This window comes from Camelus ferus, chromosome 11 (genome assembly GCF_009834535.1).
Source record: "Camelus ferus isolate YT-003-E chromosome 11, BCGSAC_Cfer_1.0, whole genome shotgun sequence".
In the NCBI taxonomy this organism is placed as follows: domain Eukaryota; kingdom Metazoa; phylum Chordata; class Mammalia; order Artiodactyla; family Camelidae; genus Camelus; species Camelus ferus.
In genome coordinates, this window is record NC_045706.1 from 55,686,800 (window position 1) to 55,713,413 (window position 26,614).

A 26,614-nucleotide genomic window follows, 5' to 3' on the forward strand; every position below is an offset into this window, starting at 1 on the left:
TATGCAAAGGTGTCTCCTGTGTGCACATGTGATACACATGAGAAATTTAAACTTAATAATGTGCTTCTGTTGAAAATGTGTTATATAGATACATAGAGCCCCTTATCTGTAGTATGCATGGATATATGTTTCTATGAATTTAATAACTACTGTTTACTTGATGTATCATATCCATCACTTTCTAATTGATTAATGGTATTTATTTAATGACCCATTGTGCTTATTATGAGTACAAGAAGGAAGAACTTATAGAAAGATGAAAGGAAATAAAATGCATTAAGGTAGTGCACTAAGGACTTGTAAAGACTGTGTCCCATTGATCAAATAAAATCCAGTGTTTGTTTAGCAACACTCCCCTTTCCACAGAAATGTGTAATAATGCAAAACACTGCTGACACAGTAAGACGTACACAGTACACGTGAGAACACATAAAGAATAAATTAATTTTGACTAGGAGCTTGTTGTTGGCTTTACAGAAGTGGTGCCTTTGTCTGCTCTTTAAGGATATACATGCTTGCATGCTAAGCATTGTCCCAGATGCTAGGAGTCCAGTGATGAACAGGACAAAATCTATGTTCTTGTGGAACTAACATTCCAGGGGGAAAATAAGATGGGCAGGAGAGAGTCCAAAAAAAAAAAAAAAAATGCTCCCAAAAGCTCCAGGGAGAAGGGAAGGGAGATAAAAAGGATAATACTTTTGAGAGTCTAGAATTTGTTCACTTTGCACAGAAGGTAAAGTGAAAGAGTGAGAGTGGAGAGGAATGGAGCTGGAGAACTAGTCAAGAAATAGATGATGATGAGTCTTACAGGTCAGGATAACATTTTAAAAATCATTTACCCATAGAATAACAGTAAGTCACTGAGTGGGTCCCTGTCAAACAAGCATGTCATCGGATCAGTGGCACGTGCACAGGCCGTGTCGGCTGCTGCTGAGGGACTGGGCTGGAGAGAAGAAAACTGTGAAGACAAGTGAAGAGAGCAGTGTTGCACTCAAGCTATGAGGTGTAGTGGTAGCAGCAGGCGCAGAGCGAATGCGCCACCTAGGAAGTTCCATAGACACGACTGGGTGAATGACACAGCATGCTGGACAGAGAAGAAATAAAAGAGAGAAAGCAGTCAAAGACAACTGCCATGATTTTGTTTTGGAAAACTAGACGGATTTGCTGAGAAAGGGAACCCCAGAGTAAGGACAGGGTTAGGGACACATTATTAAGGTTTGGACTTTTTAAAAAAGTTGAAATGCTTATGAAACATTCAGATGAAATAAAATTATTTGCAAATCATTTGTCTGATATGATATAGGACTCATAGCTAGAATATACAAATAACTCTTAAAACACACTGATAAGACTTCAAACAACTCAATGAAAAATATTGACAACAGATTTTAACAGGCACATCACCAGAGTGGATATATGAATGGCAAATAAACATATAAAATGCACACAGTTATTAATTATTAGAGAAATTTAAATTTAAAACATGATATCACTGCATACCACTTAAGCAGCTAACAATGTTTTTTAACTGACTATACTGAGTGCTGGTTAGACTGTGGAGGAATTGTGCGTCTCACACACAGGTGGTGGGAATGTAAAATGTACAACCACTCTGGAAAACAGTTCGGCAGTTTCTTAAGAAGTTCAGTGTACACTTACCATGTAGTCCAGCCATTCCTCTTCTGGATACTTTCCCTAGAGAAATGAAACATACAATCATACACATACTTGTACATGAATATTCACAGCTGCTTTATTTTTAATACTCAAAAATTGAAAATAATCAAATGCCCATCACCAGGTGAATGGAAAAACAAACTGTGGCATATCCATCCAGGGGAGAACTACTCAACAATAACATGGATCAAATATGGACAAATCTCAAAATAATTATGACTAAAAGAAGCCATCCATATACTGTAGATACATACTGTATGATTCCATTCATCTAAAATTCTGGAAAATAAAAACTAATACACAGTGAGTGAAAGCATATTAGTGGTTGCCAGCAGCCAGGGGGAGAGCGCAGGGAGCGACAGAAGAGGTTTTTGGGGTCATGGATACACTGACTACGGTGATGGCGCTGATGACCTCATAGGTGTGTAAAAGCGTGCTCTTATCACACTCACCACACTGTGCACTTTAAATAGGTTCAGTTTATTGTGTGTCAGTTATGTGCCAATAAAATTATTATTAAAAATTAAAGTATCATAGAGAAATGAACTCCCCGAGGAGACGAGGAACTGGATCTAGAGCAAGTGGGAAGGGACTGGACTTAGAGAAGAGGAGGAAGCAAGATTTTTCACTGTAATAGCAAAACATGTACAAGTATCTCTAGGCTTGATTCAAGGAGATTGCACTTTCTCTTCAATAGAGTAAATTTTTTGTGTAAAGTTAGTAAAATGGTTAATTGTCCATTTGGGTGAATTTTTAGTGTGCGTAAGGAGGTAAAGGCTGATGTAATTTAGTCTAGAAAAGTTTGCTGGTTCCAGATTTATCAAGTTCTCTTCTATGTTATTCTAAGGATCTGGGGCATCACTGAAAAAGTTTTTAGAAAGTAATTTACTAATATCAGGATTAATGTTCTGTGTCAAAATTCCAACAATTTGTTATAATTTTGAAAGAATTTGTGCTCATTGTAACTTAATGTCCTCAGTCCACATATTTAGAAGTAATGTGATATAATGAATAAGACATTAGGTTTATTCATTCACTTCATCACTGATTTACACATTCAACAAATATTGATAAACACAATCTGTAGGGTGTTCTAACAGGCAGGCATGGATAAGTGAATACATAAACAGGACCATTTAACTTGTTGAAAAGTGCTATTAAAAAAGCCATCAATTTTACCTAATAGAACATAAGGTAAATTGTGATCTGACAACTGAGCGATGGGAAACAGGAAGGCAGGTAAAATCCATGGGAGGAACATGTTAGTTAAGGAAAACAAGCTCCGAGGCTTCAAACCCAAGAACACAGAGCAGCTGGAGCCTAGTGACCAAAGAGCTGGTTGTGAGGTGAGGCTGGATCAAGGCCACGACTAGGAGCCTGACTCTCAGTCTCAGTGATGCAAGGACATCGGAGGACTTCAAGTAAAGAAAGTCCCACCATATGATTTACATGTTAAAGAGCTCTGGGCTCCTTGTAACAAACGTTCCTGTATGTTGTAATCATGAGGTTCACTCACGAAAACATCAGTTCTCCTCTCATTCTGGGAATATAGGCTAGAAGGGCACCTCCTTATTTTTTGTAATTTTAAGCATGGTCATGTGATTTGCTTTGGCAAGTGAATCACAAGTGGTTAGAAGTAGAGGCAAAGTGTATTACTTCTAGGTGGGCACTTTTATGCCCCCTTTACTCTGCTTTGGTGACCATATGTTAAGATTGGAGCCTCCCATCACCCTTATTTCCAGAATGTCTTAGATACGGTAGGCACCTTCCATGCCCTCCCTCTTCACTTGTTATTTGAAGCCATTGAGGTTTTCGTTTGTTTCTTTTTGGTTACTACAGCATAATCTAGACGACTTGACTGACTTCATGTTTCTAGATTTTCTATCTATGAATCCTGACTTTCCAAGCTAGAAGTCATGACCCTCTTTTCAAGCTTCCTTTGCAGTGGGAACACAAAGGTTATGTAGGTATTGTCAATTAAATGCCTCTGCATATTTAGATCTGAAAAAGAACCATCTGAAGAAGGGAGTGCCAGTGGCTAACGGTGGGCTCAGGAGTGCTGCTGCCCAGTGACAGTGATGGCAGAGTTATCCGAATGTTAGTGTGTTGCATATTTCTGGCTTCGTCGCTCTCGTGCCTGATTGTCTAGTCTTTAGAGAGATTCCGTGAGCTAACGTATATCCTTAACACATTCCTGTGAAACAGCAACAGAAGGTTCTGTTTGCAACCAAGAACCCTCAGTGATAAAGGTGCTCATTAAACATATTGATGGAGATGTTCAGTGGACATTTGTATATCCAAGTTTAGACTATGGAGCATGAGATATAAATATAGCATTCAGATAAAAATCACAGTATTTGAAGCCTTGGAACAGGGTGATATTATCTAGAGAGGAAGTGTAGATAGAGGTAAAAGAGGGTTCAAGACTAAAACTTAAGTATTGCAATAGGTCAAGCTGAGCTGAATGGTCCAACAAAGATGTACAGGATGGAGTGCTTGGCAGAAGTCAGGAAAACAAGCAAACAAACAAAATCATCAAGACAGTGAAGCCAAGAGAGGGAAGTAATGTTCACAGAAGCAATGAGAGGTAAAGTGTGCTTAATCATGGGTAAGATGAGGAGAGGTATTTTCTGGGTTTGGAATAAAGGCTGGAATAGGTGATGCTGACACACATTTCAACAGGGGCCTAAGAGGAACCCTAATGGCTGAGTGGAGGCTTGGAGGACTTCAAGTGGAGACAGACTCCACAGAAAAATTTCTTAGAAAAGTTATCAATTACGTACATTTCACATTGCTTTAGATTTTACTGTTTAACAAACAACTACAGAGTCTCAGCAACAGAAAACAATAAACATTTATTTTTTACTGATTGCTTACTTGTGCATTTGTGGGTCAGCTGGGGCAGTTTAATTTCAGGATACAGGTCCCCCAGTTGCCTGGGGTGGCTCTGCGGCACATGTCCCCTTCTGGAGAAGTCACTGGTGCGGAAGTGGCCACCAAAGGCATGGTCTTGTGTTGGGGAGGCCAGGAGCTTCTGCTGTAGAAATATATGATTTTTCCTTAAAAGCAAGAATAAACAAATTGAAACTAATTAAACTTACAAGCTTCTGCACAGCAAAGAAAACCATAAGTAAAACAAAACAACAACCTACGGAATGGGAGAAAATTTTTGCAAAAGATGAAACTGACAAAGGCTTGATTTCCAGAATATATAAGCAGCTCATACAACTTAATAAGAAAAAACCAAACAACCCAATCCAAAAATGGGCAGAAGACCTAAATAAGCAATTCTCCAAGGAAGAAATACAAAAGATCAATAGGCACACGAACAAATGCTCAGTATCACTAATTATCAGAGAAATGCAAATCAAAACTAAGATGAAGTATCACCTCACACCAGCCAGAATGGCCATCATTCAAAAGTCCACAAATGACAAATGCTGGGTAGGTTGTGGGGAAAAGGGAACCCTCCTACACTGCTGGTGGGAATGCAGTTTGGTGCAGCCACTGTGGAAAACAGTATGGAGATTCCTCAAAAGATGAGGAATAGACTTACCATATGACCCAGGAATCCCACTCCTGGGCATATATCCAGAAGGAACCCTACTTCAAGAAGACACCTGCACCCCAATGTTCATAGCAGCACTATTTACAATAGCCAAGACATGGAAACAGCCTAAATGTCCATCAACAGATGACTGGATAAAGAAGGTGTGGTGTATTTATACAACGGAATACTATTCAGCCACAAAAAATGACAACATAACGCCATTTGCCGCAACATGGATGTTCCTGGAGAATGTCATTCTAAGTGAAGTAAGCCAGAAAGAGAAAGAAAAATACCATATAAGATCCCTCATATGTGGAATCTAAAAAAAAGAAAGAAAGAAAGAAAGAAAGAAAGAAAGAAAGAACGAACGAACATAAATACAAAACAGAAACAGACTCTTAGACATAGAATACAAACTTGTGGTTGCTGGGGGGAGGACGATGGGAAAGGACAGACTGGAAGTTCGAAATTTGTAGATACTGACAGGCATATGTAGAATAGATAAACAAGATTATACTGTATAGCACAGGGAAATATATACAAGATCTTGTGGTAGCTCATGTGGAAAACAGTGTGACAACAAATATATGTATGTTCATGTATAACTTAAAAATTGTGCTCTACTCTGGAAATTGACACAACACTGTAAATTGACTATAACTCAATAAAAAAAAATAAAGGTTGCCTTGTAAAATCAAAAAAAAAGAAAGAAAAAAGAAACATATGATACATCCTAAGATTAGACTCAAAACAGGTCTGCTGTCACTTCTGCCCACCACCCATTAACCAAACAGTGAGTCATCTTCAACAAAAGCAACTGTCCAGGAGAGCTGCTTGGGGGGAGGGTGCAAGTAACTGTTAAACAAGAATGCATTTAATTTAATAATTTAATCTAATTTGCCACAGACGTGGGCAAATGATGATTTTGTTTGTTTGTTTTCATGTTATATAACTATGAAAAGTAAAATGAGGCAGTTATTTACATATATACTTACCTCATTTATTTTTATATAACTTTATTGTTATATCAATCTTAATTTAAATAAGTATATTTATTGTTCTATAACTACCAAAAGTAAACTGAGGACCAGTGTAATCTTGAAATTCTTTATTGAAGATTGTCAAAACAAACACATCAGGATGAATCCAGGTGAAATAAATTTCTTTTTCTCATGAAATCCGCTGTCAAAGCAACATTTCCCAAAGTGTCTGCTTGGGAACGTCAATTCCACAGAATTGATAATAGGTGTTAGACAGAATGTTTCAATGGTACAATAAATTTATAAAAAACCTAGTTTAAAAGAAACTTAAAAAATGCACTATTTTAATAATCCCTCAGTATATAAATGCATATTATGATTCTCCAGGATATAGAGAGTTAGAACTCCTTGAAACAGAGTTTGGGAAATTGAGGTATAAATCACTTTTTCTTAAAATTTTATGCTTTAAATTGATAGATTCTGAGAAATAAAGACCTTTAGTAGTAAATGATTTGTTAATCAATAAATTTTACCATGAGCTTCTGCTGGTGCATAGAAACATGTTACCAAAAACTTTGTTAAACTGAGGATTTTCCCTCAGAGATAAATATTCAGTCAACACCAACAAACACAGAATTTTTATTGTCTGTGCTAGACCATATATCAGAAACAAGGCTGAATGAAATACAAGTTCTCTCATCAAAGAAATTCTTGGTCTCTTAAGGGAGAGTAGACACAAATAAATATAATGTTAAAAGAATGCTCATCTCCAAACAGAGCTGGATGAAGTCTGTTGGGAGTTTTGAGTCAGAAGAGACCCCTTACACCCAGGAGTCACCATTTAGTTTACAAGGCAGGATTTCTGGCCATCCTCTGCTGGCTTGGCCAGCCCCGCTGAGCTTGTTAAGTTCTGTGGGAGCCTACTCTGAAGTGGCTTGGCTGTCTGCCCTGGTGGAAATGCTCATTTCTCCATCAGCCTATACAGTAAACAAACAGGCTTTATGTGCTGCTTTTGTGCTTAGAATATCTGCACGAAATATGGCTTTGGGCTCCTTGAAAATGTAACTATAAAGTTTTATAGGGGATAATGGTTCCCAAAATGCTGTCCCCCTTCTTCTTCACTCAAACAATTTTTATGCAATGTAACCACTTCAGCAATAATTGATCTCTCCTGCAGAAATTGTTCCAATCTCTGACCATTAATTATTTTTAAATACAGAGTGGACTATTTAAAAATTGTATCTATGCCGTGACCGCTCTGTGAAGAAGAGGCACAGTGACGCTGAGAGAGAAAACCTGCTCAGGAAGGATGACCCAGCCAGACTTCCACCAGGAGCCTTCACCTTCAATCCAGCAACCGTCTGTGTGTTCACTGTCAGCCTGTCAGGTCCATGATCCCAAGCTTTCAGTGCCTCCAGAATTTTGTATTTGGCTTCCTGGATTCTGGCTTATGCTTAAAAAAGTTAACAAAAACAGACCTTGAGTTTTGCTGCCTTCTCCTTCTTTCCTGTCTCCCCCTTCCTTTCCTGTATTTCCTTTTCTATGCTTTGAAATGGATATTAAGCATGTTTCTCGTGTCATGACACACTGTGATCACTGGTCTGCTCGCTTGGTTTTATTTTTGTTTTTCACTTATTCTGTTTTCTTCATTTCACACCGTCTTTTCTCTCTAGGCCTTTATGGGAGAATTCTCTATTTTGATTAATTTTTTTTTTCTTTTTGTGAAGGAGAAGTTGGAGTTTTTTTAAGTTCAAATTGCTACGATACTCTGTGCACTCATTTATGAAAGTGGTACTTTCACATACATCTCATTCTCTCTCTTACTTTATGCTGTACCATGTTATTACCATGGGACCATGTTTGTACATATCTGTAGCTTCTAATGGTTCATTATCCAACACATTAACCACTTACTGTTAGGTCTCACTCTCTGCTATCAGGCACTGTAATGAACACTTATGGATCTGTGTGAGGCTTCTCTGGACTGTGTAATCTAGAGAAGAATTGTGGGGTTATATGCACTGCATGCTTTCTCAAGAGTGATATTCCTGGTATAACAAAGGAATGACCAATAAGAATGAACACTGCCTGTGGTTCTAGAGCAAGGTCCTGGAGGACCCCAACTCTGCTAGGTGTCACTACTTGAGGTAACGGATCGTGAATGATCCACAAGTTCCTAAAGGAAGGTCCAGGTTGTTTTTGGTAGCAGGAGACAATTTAGGGGATTGAAAGGAAGTTCCAGGTTGTTTTTGGTAGCAGGAGACAATTTAGGGGATTGAGAGGAAGCAGTTATTAACCAATCAGAGCAGAAGCGTTTCAGAACGCTAACAACAGATGCCCAGTTCCTGTACATCCAGCTGAAAGTCAGTGCTGTGCTCCCGCACTGACTCCACAGTACCCGGTGGCTCTGGAGTGGCGGCCCTCGTCCACGCTCCCACCAGCCGGACAAGGGGCTCCTATAAGACTTCACCCCACAAACACCAGCAGTAGCCAGCACTCTATTCTTCAAACCTAAGAAGTATAAAGAGGTACCTTGTTGTTTTAATTTTTATTCCTTGATTACTAATGTGCTTTGCATTTTTTCTTACTTGTATATTCTGCATTTTTTTCTTCTTTTTGTGTTTCTATAATTTTACTATCTTTCCTAATCTTTTCCTGTTGGTTTTTAAGAGTTCCTTGTGTTTTTAAGGTACAACACACTTGCTTCTTTTAAGATATGGAAAATATATTTTCTTATAATTTATCTGTAATTTTATCCAAGGTATCCATCATTGAAATGGAACCATTAATTTTTATAAAATAAAATTAATTTTTTATCTTACAATTTAAATAATTAGGGTTTCATTTAAGAACTTGCTCTCCTTGACTAGTTCAAAAGGAAAAAATCCTACATAATATCCTATTATTTTCTTATGTTTACCTCTGCATGTAGGTCTCTGATTCATCTGGAATATACTTTCGTATATTGTAACTTCTTCTTAGTCTTTAAGGAAATGTATCAAGATTTCTTCATTGGGTATAATGTTTTTTGTAGTCTTTTTTTTTTTAACCAAAGAAAGTTTCTTTTGCTTTCTAGTTTTATGAGTGCTTTTTATTCTTATAAAATATTATATTTTAAAAATATTATAAAATAGTTGATTTTATAAAATTATTTTTATACCTCTAGTGACAGTCATATGATTCTTTAATTTTAGTCTATTAACATGGTGAATTATACTGGTAGATATTCTAATACGGGATTATGCTGCAGTGCTAACTTAACCAACTTCTAAATAGTGATGTGTTTCTTAAAATACACTAACGGTTATTAGTTATTAGTTACCTAATATTTTAGTTACATTAATCTGCAAATGGACAAAAGAAATCCCTTTTTCAAACTCTTTATGTTATTTTTGAAATAAACTGTATCAGTCTCAAAAATTATTTATTAATAATTTTAATCTTTTTTCTGTTTTCTAGAATATGTTGTTTAAGACTGGGATTAACGCTTGAAAAGTTGATGAAGGTATCTGAAAAGGTATCTGGGCATGAGAATACTCTGCAGAGAAAGACTTCTGTCACCCTATCATTTTGTTTTTTAGTTTTTCCATATTTCAGTTTTTTTCGTGGATTTTATCCTCTTGTTTATCTCCAAGTATTACAGTGGTTTCCAAATGTATTCATATACAGTTATTCAATATTCTCTCTCTTTAAAATTTCTGTTTGTCTCTCCAAAAACAGCTTTCAGAGTCCTAATGGGGACATAATTAATAAGAGTGGTCAAGTCACGTGTTCCTTCCAAAGTTTTTCTTTTCTTTCCTCCTCTTCCTTTCTCTCCCTCTCCTTATTCTCATTCTCATTCTTATTTCCTTTTCCCTTTTATTCAGATCCTTCTTCTGACAGTCTCAGATGCCAAACATAGCAGTAAACTCTGGTCACTGCTGCGTCTTTTTTCTGCATACAGCCATGTCCAGTTCGCCACTGCTTTAATCCACAGCTGTTTCTGATGGGTACTGCCCTGACCGTCATGTCTTGCTTCAGCTCCATTATAGAATACAGACTCCCAGTTGACTCCAGCTTTCTAACTGAACACTGTAGTAAGTAAATGACACTGACTGGGTAGCGGTTCTACTGCCTCTACCATTCATTTATGTGGTGGTCACATCAGCATCTTCATTCAGGTATGACTTCACCCTCTTGCCACGTTTCTACATGCCTTCACTGTACTGTTCAAGAATGGTGGTCCACAATGGTCTCCGGTGAATCCACTCTATATGACCCTCCGACAAAGAGTAATAAAGTAGTCCTATATGTGTCACAATGTCTCAGAGAGATTTTGGAAACCAGATATTGAAGTTTTTAGTTATAGCCATCAACCCTTTCTGTATGATTCACATGTGAGAATTAAGGGCCTGGGCCAGGAGACAGATTTTGGGGGACAAATAATAATGTTCTTCCTCTGAAACACGGGGCCAAGCTTGTTTACCTGATGTTTCTCTTTTGGTGTGAAGTTCCTCGGTTCCTTATGGAAGTGGACTTTTACTAGACTGACCTCCATCAGTTCATCAACATAACTGGATATTTCAGCACCCTAAGGATGTACATTGCTTCCCTTCTCCATTCCAGCACATCCAAAGAATGCCAGCAGAGAAAACAGCAGATGGATGAAATGCTAGCAGGGGTATGGGCAGAGTACTTTTGCCCCCAAGTATAGCAAGTTACAGAGTAAATCAAAAGCAGGTAACAGTGGGCACAGATAACAGGTGACAGAGCACAAGAGTAATTAACAATTTCAAATATGTCTGTCAAGTGCTCCCAGCACTGGTCCATATTTGGATGAGTCTTGTCAATCAGGATTCATCAACCAGCACTCTGGGAGGCAAGGGGTCATTTTGTGTCTTTATTGTGACTTCTCACATCTCTTTACTGACCTAGTAAGTATGCATTATGTGATAAATTATTAAAATAATCTCCAACCAAGGGACAAGCATGATACTTCTCATTTTCAAACCTTTGGGAAACTTGCCTTTATTCTGACACCTATGCAACATATATACCAGATTTGATAACATCCATTGTATAATTTTAAAAATTTAACTGAAAGCTCATGCTGGGACAGTGAATGGAGCCCCGTCTAGTAAGTTTTACTCCTCCTCCAAGTAAACCAGTAAGCCTCAGCTATGTTTCATGACTGATTCATCTCCTTAATCTTTTCCAATCATGGGTGCACAGCCTCAAATCTGAAGGCATTTGTTTTATTATTCACACCTAAATAGTTTGTAGAAAGGATATAAAGCTCAAATCATGCAGAGTAAACATCGTTATTACTTTGGGGTCAACACTGTCATTTTCTCTTCATTTTGAGGTTTCCTGTTTGATAAAACCACCTGTTTATTTTTAATGTCATCCACTCAATGTATACATTCGAAAACTGTTATTTCTTCCCTGTTTATGCATGAAGAAAGTGTTTGCGTCCGCTCACATGAAAAAATGTCTTAAAATTACTTTGCTTTGAATAGGTGCTGCATTTTGCTCACTTTTCCTCCTCTTGTTCTGTGATTCTTTACCTTTTTGATGGTAAATTGAAAGAATCTAATGAAAGCTCTGGACCTTTCATCGTGGAAAAAATGGACACACACAACGTTTGGCAAACAATTTCAGGATTTGAAAGATGCTGTGGAGCTCACTCATGAATCATTCAAGAGTCTGGAGAGTCTGAGAGCACACCTCAAGAGACCCTCCTTTACTATTAAGAAACACCCTCTCATCTTTTTTTCTGTTTCTAAACCCACACCCATAGCACCCTGTTTTGGATTTTGGGACCATAACTTGGGTTCTCTAGGACCAGACTATTACAGCATTTTATTTTATGCTGTTCCTATGGCTCGATTTCTCTTCACTTAGCATTACATTTAGTTTTTACTACAATAATAGATATACATTTTTTTGGACATAAACGTATCTTTCATAAGAGATATGGTGTCGTCTTGGTTTCTTTTATATACACTTTCTTGATGTAACTTGCTTTCGTCATCCATTTATCATTTTTACCTTGTGACTTTCCATATAGCACTAAAATTTAACTATGTGAGGTGGAAATAGGAAAAAAGGCGAATACCTGTTGAAATTGTAACTAATTGGGGCAAGTGAACGAACCTTAGAGAAAAGTTATTGTAGTCTTCATCCTATTGTTTTCCAGGGATTACACTTTCCATTGCACTATAAGACCTTGAAAGCATAAAATGCTACCACCTTTGAATTTTTCCAGTGCTGAACAGGTCATTTGGCACGGGACAGCAGCTCATAAACATTTGAATGGATAATGAATGATATGAGATATCTGAAAGATTCTTTTTCTTCAAGCAGATACTGTTTTTTTCAGTTTCATGGTTCAATTATTGCTGGATTAGAGAGTAAACAAACCCCACTTTCCTTCCAATCTATCTGTGATGATTGATGTTGTGATTAGTAATTCCAGTGTATAAACATGGAAGTAAACATAAATGAACTTCTTGTTTAAAACATGTAACACATACAAGAAAGAAATGCAATCCACATTTTATAAGCAGAAAGAGCTCACACCATTTGAGATCATTTTAAGCTTAGAAACTGACATATTTCTTTAATTTCTTCTTATGATCAGACGTCTCAAAGCTAAAGTCTAACGATTTGCATAGAGAGGTAAGTATTTGCTCTTCTGCTTTAAAATGTCTTTTCTGAAACACGGAGTAGAGGAAAGAACATGGACTTTGGGGCCAAAATAGTCTTACAATCTGGGATTCACTACCTCCCAGCTATGAACTGAGACATGTTATTTAACTTTGATATGTCTCATTTTCACCATGTATAAAGTTTGAAGCTACAGACTACATAAGGTGGTTAACTCATTTTATAAGTGGAATAGTACCAGGTTCTCAGAATATTGCCTGAACTGTAGCTTGTCTTAATAAGTGGACCCTATTAGTGTTTTGTTTCTTCACAATCGTTATCCGTTGCAACAACTGTCTCTTTTAATTCACATAGTGCATCATGCAGATGATGTGAATTTCCCATATATATTTATATATATGTAGATTTGTTCACTTATAAAAACAATAAAAATAACTACAGTAAGGATAAAGGGAGAAAACGCAGTTGAAGTAAGAGGAGAAAAATATGCCAAACCAAGTATATGGTAAAGACTGAAAATAAAACCCAACTTTGAGCCTCCTGACAGTGATGATAGCTATGTAAACAAAACGGTAGAATTCAGAAACAGTTTGAATGTATTCCCTCTTATAGTCATTTCTGTAAAATCCACATATGACTATTTTCCTTCTTATTCATGCATCCTTCTTTAAATGCCAACAACCAAGATACTGTAAAATATGGATGATTGGGGACCATCTCTTTTCCTCAACTGAATGACCTACTCTCGTCCTTTATGCTATTATTTTAAAGTCTACCTCTTTATATTATAAACTTCATCCCTTCGTCCCTTTTCCAATTTGCTGCTGTGGGGTTTGGGGAGAGTGCTTAAGCCTTGTTGCCTTTATACACTGACGAGGCTGAATTTGGAAAGACATTTCTCACTTGGGTCTTTTATAGAATGTTAGAGGACTTACTTTTCAGAAGTCTTAGTGCTAACTTTCTTTTGTTAAAGTCTGACTCTTTTTCTCTCTCTTTCTATTCGTCCATCTGGACAGTTTCTGGTAAACTTTCCTCAGTGATCAGTTTGCCAGCTCGTTACTCCAGGAGCCCAGCAGTCATTCCCAGCTGCATTAGGAGCCAGTCTCAAGTCCGTTAAACCTGATTTGTTTAGGGGTTCTTCTTGGGTTGTCTTCCCATTTCCTAAGAAAAGGAACCTTCCTTTTTCTTCATATGTGAAATCTCTTACCTGCTTTGTCTTCAATATTATCCCATGTTCAGTATGTTTTGCAGAATTTTAAAAAATAATTTCAGATGTTTCCTCTGTATTTTGGTATTTTTGGTAGATATTTTGAAGAAGTGCTTTATAATTTTAGATGTTTCTTGTTTGTTTAGCACTTTGGTCTTCATGGACATTTGGAAGGAGCAGAGCCAGGCAAGTTTGCACATTTCATCATTTTGTGGAAGCAGTCTCTTCTTGACCGAGAGGCATGTTTAAATGATGTTTTGTTTGCAAGGGTTAAGAGGTAACTATGTAAAGAGACTTAAAATAGGGCCCCAAACTCTGTATTTTAGTCCAGCATTGCCACCCAATAGAAGTACAGTTCTGAATGAAGTACGTAATTCAAACTCTGGCCTTTCCACTTCTAAAGACAGTTCTGAGGAGTTCACTCTGGCCTCCACAGTCTCTTTCACCACCATTTAGTGTTTGGTACACTGACAGCAACGTTCTATCTATGGGATCATCTCGCCTCAAGTCTGTGAGAGCCTCAAGGGTGGGGGTCTATGCCTTATTCATCATTTTTGCTTGGTTCTTCGCACGGTGCATAACAAACTGTATTAGGCAATATATATTCACCAAGGGAATTAACAGGAATTAATTGTGTCTCCAACTTCAGTCTTCCTCTAGAGCTGGAAAGAGTTCTGTTCATTAACTTTGAAATTGTTCCAAAGTTTTTGCTTGTATCTCTGTTATTCTACCTAACAAGAACTCAGGAGCAATTTTTAAAGCTGGCCATTATGATAATTTTCCCATACGTTAGTGTTGACAAACATACCAAACTGCCCTAAGATGGTTATTCCTGAGAAACCATGGCAGGCTGACTTTATTCAAGAGTGTATTCCTGAATAATCCCTTCTATGTATGTGAACCACAGCTCATCTTTGGCTCTATGTTGCCAATATCAGTTTCTTATTCTCTATTGCTTTGTCCTTCGCCAGCTTAAACTATTCTCCAAACTGTTTCTTTAATTATGATTTTCCTTTTTCATTTTTCTCATCTTCAGTAAGTTTTATCCCTTCAGACACAGCATTCTGACAGACTGATGGCCTCTACAGCACAAGGCTCAACTCTGGTACTTGCCCTGCTCCTCACCGCCAGCAATAGCAGACATACACACACATACACACACACACACACACACACACACAGCTGTCACTGCCTTCATGGGAAGTCCTAACAGCAGCTATCCTAAATTCATTGAGTAGTACTACAAATGGTCCAGTTTAGCCAAAGGAAAGTATCATAAAGTTACAAGCTACAGTCTCATCAAAAGGAGCAAGACTTCACCTTAGACATGATGGTTGGGGGAGGAGTTCACTGGCTTTACTGTCTTCACGAGTAGAGTCCCAGATCTCATAAAAGAAGTTTTAGTTGTATAAGGATTTAATGTGCTTAACATTACAATAGTCAATGCCTTACTTTTTTCCCTAATAGAGACATGCCTTAGAGATTGTAAACATCATCAATCTCCCTTTTTACTAAATGAGGAAATGAGGCTCAGAGAAGCTAAGCTAATCGCACAAAGAATAAACAAGTGGCCATGATAAGAGCTGGACTCAGGGCTTCTAACTACAAAAGCCGTATTTTTACAGATAACTTCTACTGGACTTTACAGTTTACAAAACACTCTCACACAATCAACTTATTCAATTCTCACTATATTCTGTGAGTTTCTATTTTCTATAATTTACTAACAGGAGAATCTATCAAATGCTCCCCAGAGTTGGAACAAGGACATATCCCAGGTTACGTATCTCCAAATCTATGAATTTTTGACTACCACTACTGAACTTTCTGTTCATCATATGCGTCCCCTGAATGGTGATAAAAAGGATTAAAAGTAATGTTGAAACTCTATTTTGTTAAAATCAAAATCATCAGTGACATGAAGATTCTGGAATTCGACTCAATGCAACTTCTCATTCGCAAATGACTACCTGCTCAGATGACAGGTATTGGGACAATTTGAACACTAACCAAAGGGATCAGAGAAAGATGTCACTGCAAAAGGGGATTTGTTATCGGCTGAACTGTGTCCCTCCAGCTACCCACCAGTTCGAATGCTGAAGTCCTCACTCCCAGTGCTAACCCTCAGAATGGGCCTGTAATTTGCAATAGGATCTTTAAAGAGGCAAATAAGCTAAAATGTGGTCATTTAAAGTTGGCCCTAATCCAACATGACTGGTGTCCTTAAAGAAGAGAAAATATGGACACAGACATGTACATGCAGAGGGAAGGTGATGTGAGGACCCAGGAGAAGATGGCCATCTATAAGCCAAGGAGAAAGGCCTGGAACACATTCTTTCTTCATAGCCTCAGAAGAAACTGACACTGTCAACACCTTGATCTTGGACTTTTAGACTCCAGAACCGTGAGAAAATGAGTTTCTGCCGTTTAAGCCACCCAGTTTGTGGTACTTTGTCAGGGCAGCCCTGGGAAACTCGTACAGTGTCCATAAAGTTTTAAGTAACCTAAGTCAAGGACGGCTTTGCTGGTCTTCAGGAAGAACTGTCCGTGTTACGACAAGAATTCCAGGGTGTGTACACATGCAGACATTACAACAAGAGAACATGAACCTAGCTTCCCACAGTCCAGGATACTGAAATGTTATCAGAATTACGGAGATGTCAAGCATTAAAATCTTGAGATTTTATAAGAGTTTGCATAGATTTTAGAGGTTACCTCTCTTCTAGGCATAAGGAAGGTAGCAACTAGAGCTTGATTACAAAGATTCTATGGTAAACAAGAGTGGCGTGAGGTAATACTAGAAAGTTAATTTCCCAAGTTATCCTCCATTTTTTTTGTAGTTCCAACTTGTGATCATTTCATCATCCAGGTTTCTCACATGTTAACTTATAATCAGGGCACTGGCAACTTTCCTTTCCTGTTGTCTCTAAGAGAACTGGTAGCAGTTAGAAGTAAAGTATTTGGAGAATTGAGTATCAGTGCTCTATTTAAAGACAATGACTATATGCCACATGACATCACTCATGTGTGGAATCTAAAAGAAGGGAAAAAAGGACACTAATGAACTCATCTATAAAACAGAAACAGACTCACAGACACAGTAAACAATCTTACAGATACTGAGGTTGGGAAGGGATAAATTTGGGAGTTTGAGATTTGCTAATCTTAGCCGCTATACATAAAAATAGATCTTAAAAATTTCTTCTGTATAGCACAGGGAACTATATTCAATATCTTGTAATAACCTGTAATGGAAAAAGAATATGAAACAAATAGACCTATGTATATGCATGACTGAGACACTGTGCTGTACACCATAAACTGACATACTGTAAAGATAATGACTATAAACTGACATCTGTAACTCTAAAGAATTTCCTGTAATTTTCCTACTATATGGAAGTGAAGGAAGGGAAAAAAATCTTTTCCCTTTTCTACCCTTCCAGATTCTTGGCTGGGGCTCTTTGCAAGAGATGATTTAACATCAGAAAAACAAACAGAAGTCTATTAACAAACATGCATATCTTATACATACACGGGAGAAACTCAGGGATGAGCAACTCAAAGGCGTAGCTAGAGCTTGGGCATCTTAACAAAGGAGCAATAAATTTTTAGATAAATGACAAGACAGAGGAAAAGGACCGTGAGTCTCTGTGGAGCGGCAAATTGTGGGAAGGCAAATATATAGGAAACTAACCGTAGACAAAGGCTCGCTAGTTAATTTGTAGTCTAGAGTCCTCTGGTGCCATCTCTGGGCTCACTGGGGTCTAAAGTTGTCTCTGATGACTAACTTTCATCCTTCCTGGCAGACAGAGGGGGATGGACAGCTTTATGAATTTATATCCTTCTTTTAGGCAAATAGGGGAAGAGCAGAGAGCTTTTCTTGCACTTGCTTCTTCTCAATTGCCTTCAGCTCGAAATAATCATTATGTCAAACTGCCATATTTGTGGGTGGCAGAGTCTGCTGTCTTTCAGAAACTCCTCCAGAAATGAAGTGGTAAGAAAGTCCATATGAAATTCACAGGTTTTGAGAGCTACAAAGAGTGTTAAGTTATTTAGTCCAATAACTTCAAACCAGAGGCACATATCATAATTATCTGTGAATTGTTTAAAGTCAAATATACCTGAACGCTCCATGTTTGATGGACGTGGGATGAGACTTGAGCATATCATGTTACAAAAATCGCCCCATGTGATCCTGGCACTCACTGGTGCCAGTCTAGGACAACTTCCTCACTTACTGGCCTCTGCAATGACCTAGGGCTCTTGGGCTGCAACAGGCCTGGAGGCAGTTCTGAGATCCAGCCAAACTCCTTTCTGCTACATCATAAAGTCTCTTAGTGTTCCTCTGTGTATTTCCTGCCCTTACCCTCCCGGTAACCACAACCTCCCCGTAGATTTAAATTTGATTTTGGAAAAGAAAAGATGAGGAAATCACAAATAAATACTCAGCAATCAGAAAGAACAAACAAACAAACAAACAAAACAACCTTCAAAAAACCATTTGCCTCATTCATCATCTTTGTTATTCCCTGGTGGGCGTGATTTCTATTTCAACATCAGCCTGGCTGGGCAGCCCCCTAATTGAATAGTTAGCTTCATCAGCTGCAGGCTTTGAGATAACAGTGAGAGTAATAAATGACAGAATGTGACTCTAGAAAAGTAGTTGTAGCTAATGAATCATAGTCATAGGCATAATTTCAAGTGCACATCACTAGGAATGCAGTGAGTTAGTATATTATTACTGGAATTATTACTGGAATTGTACTAACCAGAACACTGGACCTTGTATTTTTCATAATCTAGCCTTTCCTTTCCTTGAAGACTTGACTAAATGACTCAGGCTTGCTTGTTCTTCCCCTTCCTTTGTGTTAAATACTAATCATAATATTAGAGCAGGCAGATAGTTAAATATGAGCAGAGAAAGGGGGACCCAGATCAAATGGCAGGAATTGGGCAGAAAGGAGGGGCACAAGCCAAATGCAGGAAACCACACATCATGTAAACACCAGGGGTCTCTGGGCAGAGAAAGAAAAGCAGGAACCTTTGCACTGGTAAGGGATCACACCTTTTGGGGTGATGAGTGGCCTGGAGAGGAACAAAGAAAGGTGAGAAAAAGCAGGAATTTCCAGTGTCTGAATGTAACCTTTTGCTCATTAAGCCCTCATTTCAATAAAATTAGCCTTGCAGATCAGAAGTACCCATCATACATGGAAGCCATGACACTTCTGATCCTAAATAAGGACAGACTAAAATAAGGACAAAAATCCCTCCTCCCTTTGGGAAGGTGGCGCTGGGATGATAATCAGGGAATATGACCCCAATGAATATTCCGCTCATTCATTTTTACACACTATATAACTAACTTGCCAAAGAAACTCAGGGCAGCTGCTCACCTGAGCCTGCCCACTCTCCCCCTGAGAGTGCACTATCCATCCTTTAATAAATCCTCCCTTTACTTATTTTAACCTCTAAGCCATGTGTCTGAATTCTTTCTGGGATGGGACAAGAACCTGGAGCACTGGTTGCATTCACTGGCAACAATAACAAACACTTACATGGCACCATGTATCAGTTTATAGGTTGTTTTGAAATCTTTAGGTTAGGTCTTATGTATATAATTGAAATGTTTGTATCTAGATTTCCTGAAGAAAGACTGTTGTGTTTGTGTCTTCAATTTAGTTTCATTGCTTAGCTGTACTTAGTAAAAGACTTTATGTAATTACCTCAGAGATTGGATGGTCCAGTCTAGTGGAAAGAACATTTCCATGGGAATCTGAAGACTTGGATTTGAATTTCGGCCTGCATGCAAGGGTAAGGCACGGTTCCTTAAACCTATCTGCTTCCCTGATGCAGTAAAGTGCTTATACGCTTTGATTTATGAGTCATTGGGAGAATAAAACAAAACATGCAAAAGTGCTTTGAGGATTACATAGTGTTGTGAATATATAATGCCTTTCTGATTCATTGACATGTTCATTAAAGATGACACAATTAGTTTTCAAAGGCAATTTTCACATTTCAATTAGTCTTTTTAAAATATAGTATTAAGGTAATTTTCTAGGTTTGGAATTGCTGCCTCTTCTATAGAAAATAATGGAAACTGAAAAATCGAAAATTTAGTGTAAATGTAATTAGGTTTAATTCTTTGCTAATACTTTTGGTTCTATTCTTTCGTACTACTGGGGAAATTGGCTGTCTATTTGTTATGCAATCTTTCATGTTTATGAAACAATTAACGCTTCTTGAGAACCATTTAGGAAATGTTATGGTGTCTTTACTTTGCTCTAGTTGCACAGGTCCCAGCCTACTGATGGTAATGATCTTGCGAGAAGTGCCTGAGGTGTCTGCTTGGGCATCTTACTTGTAAAAGCCCCAAAGACACTCCCCCACTGTGGCCAGCATCATGCTGTTTGCAGGACATATCTGTTTGCAGGACACACTTCAGCAAAAAGCGATCAGGGAACCTGGAAGAAAAACACCTATAACTCACAAGTCCTGGGGAGTACAAAGCATGCCCGAGGGTCATACAGCAAAGTAGCTTTGGGGTGGGGGTGGGAGGTAAGGGGATGACCCAAGGCTTCACCTTTATTAGAGTTCAATGGTTGGGTATCTTGGGGTTTCACAGGATCATATTATGGGCTAATTTGAAGCATAAGAATGGGAATCAGGAAACAGGAGACTGGAGGCAGTCACACAAGCTGTCAGTTAGCCAGGTCACCCAGGGCTTTCTGAAAGAGGAATTTCATGGGTATAAGTGGCTAAGTCCTTTATCTGACTGTTTCGTTAGTGCTGTCCATGATGTGTTCATTCAAGATGGATACCTCTTGAAATGACAACCGGCAAAGAAAAGTTTAATTTTTGTCAGGCACTTACAATTCAGTTCATATAAACAAGGAGGCAAAAAGGAATTCAGAGGTGTGGAACTTTAAGAAGAGGTGGCTTACTTGAGTAAGATTTCCCCAAATTTCCTAATTTATCCTGTTCCTACAGTAGGAGGAATCATTCCTTCAAAACTGATAGAAACATTACCTGTTTCTGGAGAGATGGTTTGGGATTGATTACAAATAGAAAAGTGATCAAGTAAATATTCCCTTTTTATGTTATTTTATTTGACTAGAATATGATTGTAAGATCTTAGAGACACAGAGCAGATAGATATATTATTCATTTATTCATTAATTTTTAAGGGGAAATTTCATCCTATTATGATTATGAGTTATATAAACAGTGTAAAAATACTAGACAATAAAGAAATTTATAAAGATGTTAGTGAAAATCACCTAATTCTGCTCTCAAGAACTAATACCATTTGGTGTCTCCTTGCAGATTTTTTCCCTTTCTAATGTGTTTCCCAAGGAAAATAAGTGTGTTTGTGTATGATTAACAAAGGGTGGGACAATATTTTACATGCTGTTTTGTGTAAGGTATTATTTTCATGATACTATACATTAGCTGTGTTTCCAAGTAAATGTATTTGTACATCATTCTGCACAATTTTAGTTTATGTTCTCTATTGGACTGATCATAATTCAATTTTCCAAACACTTTTATTGGGCACTTAAGTTGTTTACACCTTTTTCATTGTTATTAAATAATGCAGAGCTTTGAACACTGTTATCTAATCCACAAAAGAGGGGTAAGAAAGCCAAATGCCTGGGTTTCTGTGAGGAGTATATAAAAATAATGTTTGAGTAATCCATGATAACATATATTTATACATGATTTTTCATGTTATCTAGATTTTCAAGTGAATTCTGATAAGTGTTATGAAGGAAATGAGTAAGGAATTCATTTTTGAGAATTAAAATATATTCTGAAAATATATAAAAAATTCATTTGAGAATTAAAATCACAGGGAGTAGCATCACATGCAGTGTCCAAGGAAGTATGTTCTGAAAAGGTGACATTCAAACAGCGACATAAAAATGGGGGATACAAAGTCATTTTTTAAAAATCCTGAAAAAAATAAAAGGATAAAGAAAAAAACTATAGTGAGACTGGTGGAGACAATGTTGGCGCCTTAGGATGGGTTATGTAGTAATACAGGGTTCATAGGCAAGGACCCTGGTGTTTACCAAAGCGCAGGTGGAAGGCACGGATGTCACTAACACCTTTATTGTCTTCCTTATGCTTTCAATTGAAAGTTTCACTTATATTATTTTTCCATTTATAATGAGACAAAACAGTTGTAAAACATTCTCTTTTTTGACACACCTCACTTAACACTACATTTATTGTTATATCTACCTTTTTAATGTTGGTGAAACATTAACTAATTAAGAAGAATGTCATACATTTTGTAAATGTAGAAAATCAGCCCTTTGACTTTTCACCGGTTACTGTGAAAGATGAGTTCAAATCTCCAAATATGATTGTACATTTTTCTATTTCTCTTTCTGGTTCTGTCAACTTTTTCTTAATACATTTTGATATTCTGTTATTAGTTGAATACTAATTGTGTATCTTCCTGTTGAATTGATTATTTTGTTATAGAGACGTGTCCATTTTTACTCGAGTATTACTATTGCCTTAAAAATCCTCTTTGTCTGCTACTGATAAAGCTAGAATACCCTTTTTTTGATTGTTTCAATGGTATGTCTTCTCTTATTTATCTTCATGCTTTGAAAATAAAATCTCCCTATCCCAAACACAGACACACAGTTTGCCATTTGCTTTCTCAACTTCTATATTCTAGTTTACTGTGCTTAATCTCTATCAATAATTTTCTTTATGACCTCTGGATTTTATATCCTGCTTAGAAAGACTGACCCTACTTACAATTGTAAATTTATTCACTCATTTTGTTAAAGTACTTTTTATAGTTGTGTGCTTTGTGCTTAAGTTTTGTTCCATTGGAAACATTCTGCTGTGTAAGCACTGAGATGGGAATGTAATGTTTTCGGTGGTAAGTGCTATTGACCAGCTGGTTCTGATGTATAGTAAGAGCTTAGAACAATGTTAGCTAAACCCAAACTTAAATGATATCATTTAGGTAAATTTATATATTTTTTCACTCTGTCAATAATAGATGAATATGACTAGACTATTTCAAAACTTATATAATTGTATTAGTATAGTTAAAATATTTCCTTAATAGTCTAATAGTTATGAGTTTATATTTGTATCAATGTAATGTCATTTGCTGTTATATTTTCAAGTGGAATTTCACTCTGATAGTATAGAATATCTCTTTTATCATTTATTGCTATTTCACTTAATTTTACTATATCTGATTTGAAAGTTGTTTCTATTGATTTTTACTTTTTAAATTTTGCATTTGTCTGATTTCTCTTTATTCATTCTTTAATCCTCTAGCTTTTTAAAAAGTGCTCTTGTAAAAAGCAAATGTTTCTCAGAGTTTTATTTTCTATTCAGCATCAACTAGGAGGCTCTGCATGTACTGGGGACATAGTTTATGCGTTAATTTATCATAGCACAGCAACTCTAAGCTATTCTTTTCTCCATTCCTCTGGGAGAAAGCTGAATATTAGGGAGATGAAACAAATTTTCCAGAGGCATACACCTAAACATTGTCTATTTATTGTAGAAGTTCTTTAAAACAACTTATATCTATTTTTTTATTTCTGATTTCTATTTCTTATACAATTTTTCTTACTGTATTTTGCTATATGGAATACATTTTTTTCTCTTATCTTATTTTAGAAGACATATTTTAAAATTTTGATCAAAACTACATAACATGAAATTTACCAGTTCAACCATTTTTAAGTGTGCACCACAATAGGGTTAACTATATCCACATTGTTGTGCAACAGATGTCGAGAATTTGTTCATCTTGCAAAACTGAAACTCCGTATCTACTGAAAAAGAACTCCCTTTCCTCACTTACCCTCTCAAAGATACGCATTCTTAAATGTTTCAAGAGTATACTATAATTATTCTTAAAATTATCTACATAAAGAGTATTTTTGATGTCTCCCAATTGAAGTTTGAAATTCAGAACACATTTTTCTCCCTTCTCCTAACTTCAAGCAATCCTTAATATAATCTGCATTGAATTTCCCCATAGTTATCACATAATCGCTTTTGACCTATGTAATTTTAAAGAAGAATGTTTAGACCGTATTTTTTGCTTTATAATCATATTTGTAACATGCAGAATTATCTCGAATTTTAAGTGGTTAGAGTTCACTTCAGAATCATTTATGTGGCTTCTCTATGACTTATTATTTCAATCTTTCTCTGATGAGTGTGAAGTATGTATTCAAGAATTTCTTTCTTTTATGCCATGGGAATACCTGCTTTGCTTTTTGACTGCTTGAATATGTGAGACTATTATTTTTCTAATAATTTCTAATAATGTATTAAAATAAGCTGCTTTTTATATCAAACTAAGAATTTGAAGGATTTTTCAACCATTGATTCCAGGTATAATATCACTTATTTCTATAGTTTTTAATTTAAAATATTTTTTTCATCTAGATCACATTGAACTTTAATCTGACATTTAGTTCTGCTGGACTTGGTCATCATGGATAGATGTAAAACCTGTAAATACATATGTAGTTATAACTATAGTTGTAACTCCTGGCTACTTTGTTTCCAGTTGTCATTTTATAAAGCTATGTATTTGCATGAAGATACATATGGCTTGAGTATAGTTGACCAGTAGACTCCATTTGTGATTGCATATATTTATTGTAAAACTCTAAGTGTGTACCTCAAAAAATTAAATACTACTTAACAGTTTTATGTCTATAGTACTATTAATACACATATTAAATACTAATGAAGTTCAAATTATTTCCAAACATTTTTGGAAAAATAATTATACATATATGAGATTTCCTTTCTAACTCCAAAACTGATCTCTGCACTCTGGTTTTGTGATTTGGTCATCTGTTAGGCTGAAAGCAGGAATCACATCTAACTTGTTCACCACTGTAACCCCACTGCCTTCCACAGTGTCTGGAATTTTTTAGGTGCTTAGTAAATGGTACGGAATGATCATTTGGACTGATCATGACTCATATATGCTAAATTTATAAAAGGTGAGGTAGGTATCCCTGGAGAGAGGAATTCATTTGCTAAAGTCACACAACCTCTATCCCAGACCAGCAAGCCTGCATTGCAGTTTTCCTTCTTGCAATTCAAAGTTGTTCAGAATGGTGCTGTGCAGTTCAAAGTTCCCTGGTTTCCTTGTGGGAGTTGTCATAGGAATTGAGAAGGTGAGAGGGAAGAAAAGGGGGTAACAATCTGATATCCCCAAACAAATTTAACTCAACTTAAATTTATGGGGTTTTTTTTTTAACACAAATTAAAAACAAATGATAAACACAGGAAAACAAACCAAGATACAGTTTAAAAGTCCCTGTACAAACCTGTCTTCTTTATAAGATACCTATTATTATTTTTAAGTGAATTTACATATGCATGTGACAATCATTTCCTTTTGTCTTCTAGCAGTAAATAGCTCTCTAAATGTGACCATAATTGGTATACTAAACACTCATAACACAGGACACATTTAAATTTTTCATTAAGATAGTGAATAAATCATTTTGAATACTTTAATAGGTGTTAAATGCCTATGATTCATTTTTACATTATTAATAATTGATATTTTTACCTTGTATCTTAAAAATATCATGAAGATTTTAAAACCCCACAGCCTAGGATGAGGAGTTGAGACAGGACAATCTATTTCCAGGTAGAAATCTAAGCTGCCTTCTCCATCCTGGAGCACAGCATGGCTGCGATAAGTGAGATCAATTTTGATACTGTATAATTATTGAAGTGCCCACAAGATGGCAGATCCAGTCTCAGATGATTTACTCACTAGCACATGGCAAATACGCTCACTAAGCCTTATTTTACAACACTGATTGGCCAAGTTGATTGTGACAATTAAAATTTATATGTGTTTTAAAAACCAACCTCCTACTTTCTATCTATATTAGAATACATGTCACAGTGAAGCCTTTAAGACAACAGTCAGCCTCATGCCACAGTATGTTGGTTGCTAAAAGAATAATCAGAGCACTAATACTGTTCAGCTTTCCCTAATTATTTCAAAAGGAATCACCTTCCTTTGTGTGCATAACTCATAGAGTTACGGTGTAACAAGACTGCTTCTCACAAACTACACATAAAGCCACTGTTCTTAGAATTGTCTTATCTATAGTGTTGGGAAAGAAATATCTCTTTCTCTGACAGAATGCTGTATAGCCCATGAATTAATAGATGTTTAAGCCCTATAGAAAAGCAGAAATAACAGTTTGATGAACACCAAGATAAACCCTCACTTCGATTTCTGCCATTAACGTTACGTCATGTGCTTTTTTGATATATGTATACATATTTTACTTATATGTACATACTTATTATACATTATTTATATTGCTATATGATATATTTTTTATTTTATATAGTGTATATAGCACACACAAAGATGCTTTCTGCTAAACAATTTCAGCATGATGTAATAAGCATCATAATACTTCACCCCTAAATACTGCATAATAATCTCCTTAAAATAGAAATATACTCCTACCTAAGCAAAACATCATTATCACTCCTAAGAAAAAT